Source organism: Diorhabda carinulata, chromosome 4 (genome assembly GCF_026250575.1).
Source record: "Diorhabda carinulata isolate Delta chromosome 4, icDioCari1.1, whole genome shotgun sequence".
Taxonomy (NCBI): domain Eukaryota; kingdom Metazoa; phylum Arthropoda; class Insecta; order Coleoptera; family Chrysomelidae; genus Diorhabda; species Diorhabda carinulata.
Genome location: NC_079463.1, coordinates 28,786,803 through 28,795,547, shown reverse-complemented (window position 1 = coordinate 28,795,547; position 8,745 = coordinate 28,786,803). Strand labels below are relative to the sequence as shown.

At 33.4% G+C, this 8,745-nt stretch overlaps 1 pseudogene; it reads left to right on the top strand.

Annotated features, from left to right (window-relative positions):
- Positions 1-7,394: 7,394 nt before the first annotated feature.
- LOC130893040 (40S ribosomal protein SA-like) lies at positions 7,395-8,155 on the top strand (annotated as a pseudogene).
- Positions 8,156-8,745: the final 590 nt, after the last annotated feature.

The window sequence follows — 8,745 nt, the reverse complement described above, 5'->3', positions numbered from 1 at the left end:
AATAACAAATACTTTTTTCGTTGGAGCAGATTCCAGAAAACACTTTTGAAGCCATTGCTAAGCTTGTACAGTATTTTTTTTCGTCAAGAAGCAATAATAACACACGAAATTGTTTTGAATCCATTGTTTTGAAAATAACGAAAATAACCTCACTTAAATAGCTGTCATTTTTTTCTGACTAATCGAAATGTCATGAAATTTGACACATAGTCTTTTGAAAGTTGGTACTTCATAAATGTCATATGGATTTGGCAATGGTAGTGCCATCTGTGTGTCAGTCACACGATTTAAGTGATATCTACTAGACACAGGAAAAAAAATGATTTTTCTCGACCATTTTTCTATATTACTTGACAAATTCATCCTGTATTTATTTTGCAAATATAGAATAGTTTTATTATTCTGTCGTATTTATGAATAAAGTGTAGATAAATGGATTGCTGGATGCATTATCATAATAAAATTTAATTAATCTTAGTTATAGGTACTTTTGAAAATTATGTAGCAGCTGTCAAATTGTATCACAACGTGAATTAATTATAAAGAATTCCATTACAATATAAATAGAATAAAATATAATATATAATAAAAAAACGTGAAAAAAAGAGTTGAAATGATATTACAACGGCGGTTAAATCAAAGCGGTATATTATTCACTCCTTTCTGAGAATAATAATCTTCAATGGATTTTCCATTGTAGTGATATATCATTTTTATAACTAATAACCAATACTATTTTGTCTATGAAACAATTTTCTGATACCGGTCAATATATTTATTCAAGGTTAAGAAATACTTTTGTGGTTACCGGTTCTTAAGAAGTATACACGGTTTTTAACTTTAATTTTACACCCCCGTGGGTAGAATTTTCTATCTGATACACCGAAATTAATTAATTATACATGCATCACACAGAAACTAAAAACTTTGAAACATCCTTTCTTTGGACAATAAAAATAAGAAAGCCTCAAAAGCACTAAAGTGGCTAGCGGGGTATATCAGGTTCACTAGAAAACACTTCGGCCTAAGACAAAGCTTTATTGTCATAAGAAAATTTCACAATTTTATTACTAAATTCATTTTTTGCCAGTAGATTGTAGAATTCTGCCACAGAATAATGAGATCTTCCAAGTAGAAATGCCTTTGTCAATCTCCGGAATTTACTAAATCTATTTTTCATTTTTAATTCTGAAGGTAGCAGATTGAATAATTTTTTGGCATTGAAGATGATCAGATCAGAAGTGGGTATTGTTAAATAAATGTTTAAATTTTTTCTTCTAGCAGGGTAGGTATGAATGGGTCTCTCAGTTTAGTTGGGAGAGTGTTTTCGTACTAAACAAACAGATTCTAAGATGAAAAGAGCGGGGAGAGTTAAAATTTTGTATTTTTAAAAATAGATTTTGTAATGTGTTCTACTACTTAAACCACAAACGTACCGAATAGCTCTTTTTTGTAATTTGAAGATAGATTCAAAGAGGTGCAAACTACAAGACCCCCAGAAAGGCAAAAAATAGCAAAGATGAGAGTAGCGAGTAGTGAATTGAGAAAACAGTGCAAGAATCGAGCTGTTTAGATACAGACACATGTGATGACCATTGAAGGGCATCGTCAATATGTACACCAAGAAAATCGAATCGGACGATCATATTAAATCATAAAACTAAAGATTTCTTAGTGTTTAAGCAGAGACCGTTCGCGTCATATACCGGGTCTTGATAGTAATGAGATCTTTGCTCATGATAGAATTTGAAGCTTGTACATCTGGAACAACCCAGTTAACACTGGCATCATTCGCAAATAAAGTGAATCTACCATCAATTCTTAATTCTGTGACATTATTAATGAATACCAAGAAAGAATTGGACCTAAAACTGAACCATTGCCAATCGCAAAATTACTCGAAACTACACCATTAGCTCGTACCAGTCATTTTCTATTTTGAATCTAAGATAACAACCATTTTAAAGTAACACAAGCGAAGGCCTTAACAAAATCACGAAAAGCCGTTTAAAATTTATTATTATGTGAGGTATATACTTCATTAAGAATAGAAAACATAACTTCATTAGGGCATTTATTAGGTAGGAAACCAATCGAGCTTTCAAGATCTAAAGGCAATTGACGGCTCTTCATTCGTATTTCTAGTGTTATTTTTCTTGCCAACCATGTGCAGGAGAACAATTATAGCTATTTTTAGACAGCTAGGGACAAGCCTTATTTCAAATGATTCGTTGATTAGAGAAGATAAAACGTTAATCATCACTTCTGGAAAATTTAAAAATAAGTTTAGAGCTAATATTCTTACTAACGTACATAAAATCATTTTTAAGTTCGTCTTGGTCGAGATCAATAGTGTTTGATGAACCCGTTTTGTTTCTCAAATCATTGATAACAGACCAAGTTTCTTTCGAGAAATTTTTAGCTCTATAGATGCGATTGTTATAAGAATTTTCCGATACAATAAATTATAGTTATTGATATAATTAAGTATGTGAGGATTGTCTGACTTAGGCCTGGAGTGTTTCTCCATCGAGACTCCGTGTGATTCTGTAGCCATCCGTTCAGTTCGTTATTGATGAGACATCTTATGAAATGAAAGATTAAACTACGTTGCACGACTTAAATCTCTGAAAACGGCGCAGCTTCGCAGAGATCTCGGCGTTCGAAATCTGATCGCTTCGCCGTCTCGAGACAGAACGGGCGCTAGTTTTAGTATCGAGGGTTGTGGAGATAACTTAAACTAACTATAATAAATCAACAAAACTATATGCAAAAAAATATATACAAGGAAAGAAGATTAAACTACGTCGCACGACTTAAATCTCTGGAAACGGCGCAGCTTCGCAGAGATCACGGCGTTCCAGATCTGATCGCTTCGCGGTCTCGGGTAAGTATGGAACAATGAGCAGATAGAAATTATTGGTTTTTCCCAAAAAGTGTTCAATCATATGTTATTCGGACGTTAAGAAGGTTAATTGGAATTTCTTTGGTCAGATATCGGTCAGTCAGGGGTGGAAGGATTATCTTTTTATTCAGGAAGTTTGTTCGGAGAAATAAGTACCTGTGTTAAGTATTTTTAAGGTAGTCACCACAAATATCTTTAATAAATTGATCCATTGCTTTAGGACCTACCTATATGAAAACTTAATATAAAAATTACTATAGATACCCTCCATATATACCTTCCGTACAATTACCTCCACCTTTTATCTATTAATGTAACATTGGTAGAGGTCAATGCAATGAAATACCGATGCGCATGAAAAATTTTATGGAAATATTAATCTGCAAAAAGAAAGATCAAAGTAATTGAATGCCCTTGCCACAAATAATTGTACGGTCCATCTCGACTTCAAACCTCAACAATGCAAATCTTTCACTGAACTGATCATTACTCACGTTTTCAACCGTGAAACTCAACTGTTTCACCAAAGAAATACGAATAATTCTAGACAGAATTTTTTAGAAAGGCGTCGGTAAATAATTACTTCTTATTTTAACAGTTAAATCGTAATGTTTTATAACAATAACAAATTATAACGAGACCTGATAGATTATTCTTATTTACTTTGTTATTTGGCTATTTGACTACATATTTATACTGTTCTATAAGACTTAAGAAAACATTTTTGGTTAGGGTAGCACACGACAGTAAAGAAGATTAATGAATCTCGATGATCTTAATGAACAAAACTCAATTCAATATTTGATATTCTGGGAATCGATAATATGAAAAACTATTTGGTGAAGATTGTTCTAATTCATCCCTTTAGAGGGTTGTAAATCTCTCATTATTCAGTCTGAAAAATCTAAAATTAAAAAATTGTTATCCTTGAAGCAGTCACAAAGACATATTTGCCATCAAATAACATAGACATAAAGAGGACAGGAAAAATTGAAAATTTTTCCATAGAAAGCTAAAATAAATGAGAAAGAAAGAAACAAGAAAAGACAAGGTGGAAATATACTCACGAAGGAAGATGAAGTGATGGAAGATGGACATTAATGAAGATAAGGAAAGAAGTAGTAAAAGCTGTTAAAACATTGCATCTAGGGAAAGCATCAGAAACATACGATACGATTGCTGAAATGATGAAATATATGGATGAAAAGGGAATAAATAAACTAACAGAATTGATAAACGAGATAATGAATGAGGAAAAGATACATGATATTCAAATAAAGGGAAAACAGAATTGAGCAAGTGAAAAGCTATAAATATCTAGGTGTTATAAATAGAAAATAATGTCAGAGTGAGTAAGTAAGAAACAAAGAAAGAGCTGGGAAAATTTAATTTAAATTTAATAAAATGGAAACATCATGAGATTCTGGAAACAATCAAATAACCCGTATAAATATAATAATATAACAGAAATGATATTCCTCGGGGAAATAGATGAAATAAGAAATGAAGCACATAGAGGAACTAAAGATACAGATGAAATAGATGAAATAGATAAAACAGTAGAGATGGCTTGGAGACCTGTGTCAGATGTCTGAAAACAGATTACCAACAAAACTTTCGAATCCAAAATAATAAAATAGGCAGCGGAAACGAAAGGGATAAAAGAAAGAAAAGGAAAGACATGGAGAAAACATTATCTTCCATCGCTTCCATGCAAAAGCACTCCACGGTAAACTGACTAGTGCTTAAATAAATGAAAGTATATAAAACAATACACTTATTTTTGAACGTGTTACCATTAGAAATTAATGTACGTAATTCAACATCACCTTATATATAAAATCTAATATTGAAGCATCACCTTCCTGGCTGGCGTCAATTCTATCATTATTATATATATTTAAGTAGCTACCGGGCTTACTTTGCCTCGTCATCATCATCATAATCGACTTCGAACTCATTATAGAGAATGACTTGATGGAATTGGCGCTTCTACAGCGGCTCTATTTGAATCTAAGACGGCACCTCCTGGTGCTTGTCGCCGTGTCGTCCTGTCGACACTTCTCCTTTCAACTTCTGCTTTGTGTCTGTCGATCGGTGATTGATAGTGGAAAAAATGTTGTTCTTTAGTTGTAGATACGGTGTCATCGTGATTAGAGATTTTAGAAACAATGATAATAAAAATGTTTATTATTTTGTAACTTGTCACTAGAGTTTTGGGAAAAATAAATTTTAGAAAACGAGTTCATATTTGTCGTGAATTACACATTCACATTTGAAATATATCTAACCAAAGGAAATAAACGAAATAATAACACAGACATTTTGTAGTGAGGATTTAATTGAATATCGCGCATACCCCGTGTCAACTAAATTGGTAATCATGTTTAGTAGTGCTCATAATTGAAAGACTTGACTCGATACACCATCTACATCGTCACCGTTCTCAATAGCTTTATCTGACGTATTCAACAATTAGGAGTATTTTATATGTCGTACCGTTTTAGTTTTTGAGCGTTAACAAACTTAGCAGAAAATTACCTGTTTTCGACCAACAACTGTTCACCGATGAGGCTTAACAGGTTCGTGAATGAATTAAACTCCCGTATTTGAGATGATGAACAAACCAAAGAGGTTCAATCCAGATTAAACAATTGTTTGGTGTGGTTTATGGGCCGATGGAATAATCGGTTCATAAACTTCAACACAGAATGTGACCGCGCCAAGATAAGAAAGTATTTGATGTTCGGAATTGCAGACCGTAATCTCGACGAAGTTGGGTTCTAACAAGATGACGCCACTTGCTATAAAACCTACGAAACCATGGCTTTACTACGAGAGCAACTCGACGAACTTATCATTTGAACCAGTGAATTGACCGAATAGGTCGTGTGACATCACACCTTTTGACTTTTTTCTTATAGGGCTATGTGAAGTTCAATGTCTACATTGATAAATCAGCTATGATTGATCATTGGAGGTCAAGATTAATCGAGTCATGGACCGAATACTCCTCTAAATACATGTGTCATTGAAAATTGGAACTTCAAAATGGATATGGTGATGAAGTTTCAATTGCAGTTTTTCCAAGGTTCATAGGAAATTTCACAATAATCCGTTGCTATATTTTTACTACGATCATTTTCACAGCAATACAAAAAAACAGCCTCTACACAAACGAAGGTGACGGCTACACTGGTTTGTGTCATTTTCAGTGAGTTTTTTGACTTTGAAAAGAGTTTTGGAGGTGATTAAGTAAGGGATCGGTCAAAACAAACTGGAGAATAGAATGTAAAAAGAATAAAAACCGTTCAAATAAACTTCATTTGTTTGTACTGTTTATTTTCAATGCTTTGGTAAATCTTTTGAGTAAAATTAACCTTAAAATTTCGTTTTCGATTTGATTACCTCGTATTGAAATTAAACTCTATTTCCAAATTATCTATTTTTTATTGTTATTCAATCAAACAAATAAAAATATTTTATTGACATAACCCTGACATTGATCTAATTATCCAGTAGGTAGATGGTTGATGCATACAGAGAACGATTAATGTTATGTGACGTAGGAACCTTAATAGCCTTCAACTGTTTCTTCCTTATTATCTTCCTCAATAAATTCGAATTGTTTGGGCAAATAAAGTGAGAGGTCGTCAAGATGGCTATATCCTTGTTATCATACCGGCCAGAAACCTTGAGTGTAATCAATCAGATCAAAATTGTTTTTATTTGGTTATAAAATTTCTGTCAACGAAGAAAACGAACTTCTACTTTTTTATTTTTTATTTTAGATTAAATGGGAATCGTTCCTAGCCTTGTATTTAGTGGAAAGCATCACTTAGACCAAGAATAAGTTGTGGTTACTGCACAATGTTGTAGTTGAATGATAGATTATGATACAAGAATTCCTGTGAGCTATAGCGATCATTATTCACCTATTAAAGATACAGAGGTAGTGGAAAACGTCTTGAGCCATGTCCTTGAACATAGTTGCGCAGAACTAAACGGCAACGATACACCGTATTATTAAAGTGAGACCTGAGAAAGTCCGTTCGATGATATCATTTCTTTTTGCTTTTATGTCGTATTTCACAATTCTGTTATCTTTATTTTATCCATCTGGATCCCATTTTTTCAACAAATTTTCTAAGCGAATCTATTTTGCCAGCTTTATTTTCTACTGATTCGAAGTTCCTTTTCATTTTTCATCAATTCTTTCGAATTACTTCTTCCTCAAATTCATCAACGGTACCTTTGGGAGTTGAAGGTTTGTTCAGGGTTTTCGAGGCGATTTAAAGCGGGAGATTATCAATCACCTTCATCACTAGTTTTCAGCTAGGCGACAGAAACATTATAAGCTTTGTCTACTCTCTTATGCAAACTGTTCAGAGGATTTTCAAGGCATCCTGTTCTTTTTCTATTTCTCTTTTTTGTAGCTGTCCCAAGTGGCATCTTGCTTAATGTATCGTAACGCTATGTAAGCGTTGAGATGTCGGGAGGAATTGATGTTCTAAGTCTACGAAAGGATCGTGTTACCGAAATATTGGCCGCTGGTACTCATCTTGGTACCGCAAATGTTGACTTTCAAATGGAACAGTACGTTTATAAGCGGCGTCCCAATGGTACTCGTATCATAAATTAGAGTAAAACCGGGAGAAAATTTTACTGTTGAACATATAGGTGTTCGTTCTTACGGCCAACTTGCTGTTCTTGCAGTCCACACTGGAGCCACTCCTAGCCGGAAGATTTACTTCTGATGCCTTTACTAATCAGATCCAGGTTGCTTCCAGGGAACCCTTTGTTATTGAAACAGCTTTTGACCACCAGCCAATTACTGAAGCTTCTTACGTAAACTGTTACTGCTTTGTGTAATACAGATTCACCATTTAGATTTGTTGACATTGCCGTTCCTGTAAATAAAAAATCTGCACATAGTATTGGTTTACTTTGGTGGATCTTGGCTAGAGAAGTGCTTCGCCTTAAGTGTAACATTCCATGTGACCCCAAATAGGACGTTGTTGTTGATCAATTCTTCTATCGTAAATCTGAAGAAGCGCCGAAAAAGAAGAACAAGCAGCCAAAGAAGCAACATCTGCTGTTGTTAAACCTGCAGAAATTGTTGCAACAGCTCTAGAACCCCAACATATGAACTGGAACAAAAGTTATACTGCAGATATTACTCCAGTAGTTGCAGCACCAGTTTATAACGTAGGTGCAAAACCAGTTTGGGCAGCTGAAGTTACTCACTAACAATGGACAAATGAAACAAAAGAAGCACCAAACTGGGCTAGTTTCCCTGAATGGAAATAAATAAGTTGACATTGTATGTAATGCACTATTTTTAATATATTTTTTCAATTTTTTTTTATTTCTTATATAATTTGTCGAGCTTGATTATGAATTATTCTGTTGGATCCACTCCATGTTTCCAGATTTTGTCCGAAACAAAATATTTCAAGAATTAATGAACAAACATTATAATATTTGAAAGTGACTATGGAAATTAAAAAAAATACTCTCCCATTATAGTTTTTAATCAAATTTACAAATTTATTCACTCAATTTTTGAATCATTCGATAAAGTAACAACTGAAATATTGGTCAAAGACTTGTCTATAAATCAAACTTTATTTTATCGAAAACTAATTCATACATATAGTCAGTCAGTCCACGTGGACTCATCATCTCCACTGTTTACCAACATCAAATCGAAAACAGAAATGCATTTCTATTAGCCGAAGATGCTGGAAGGCGTATGTACACAATGTATAAATAATCTTGCCAGAGATTTTATTCAATTCATAAATTTCTTTAAATAAATAGGAATATGGTGTTATTTA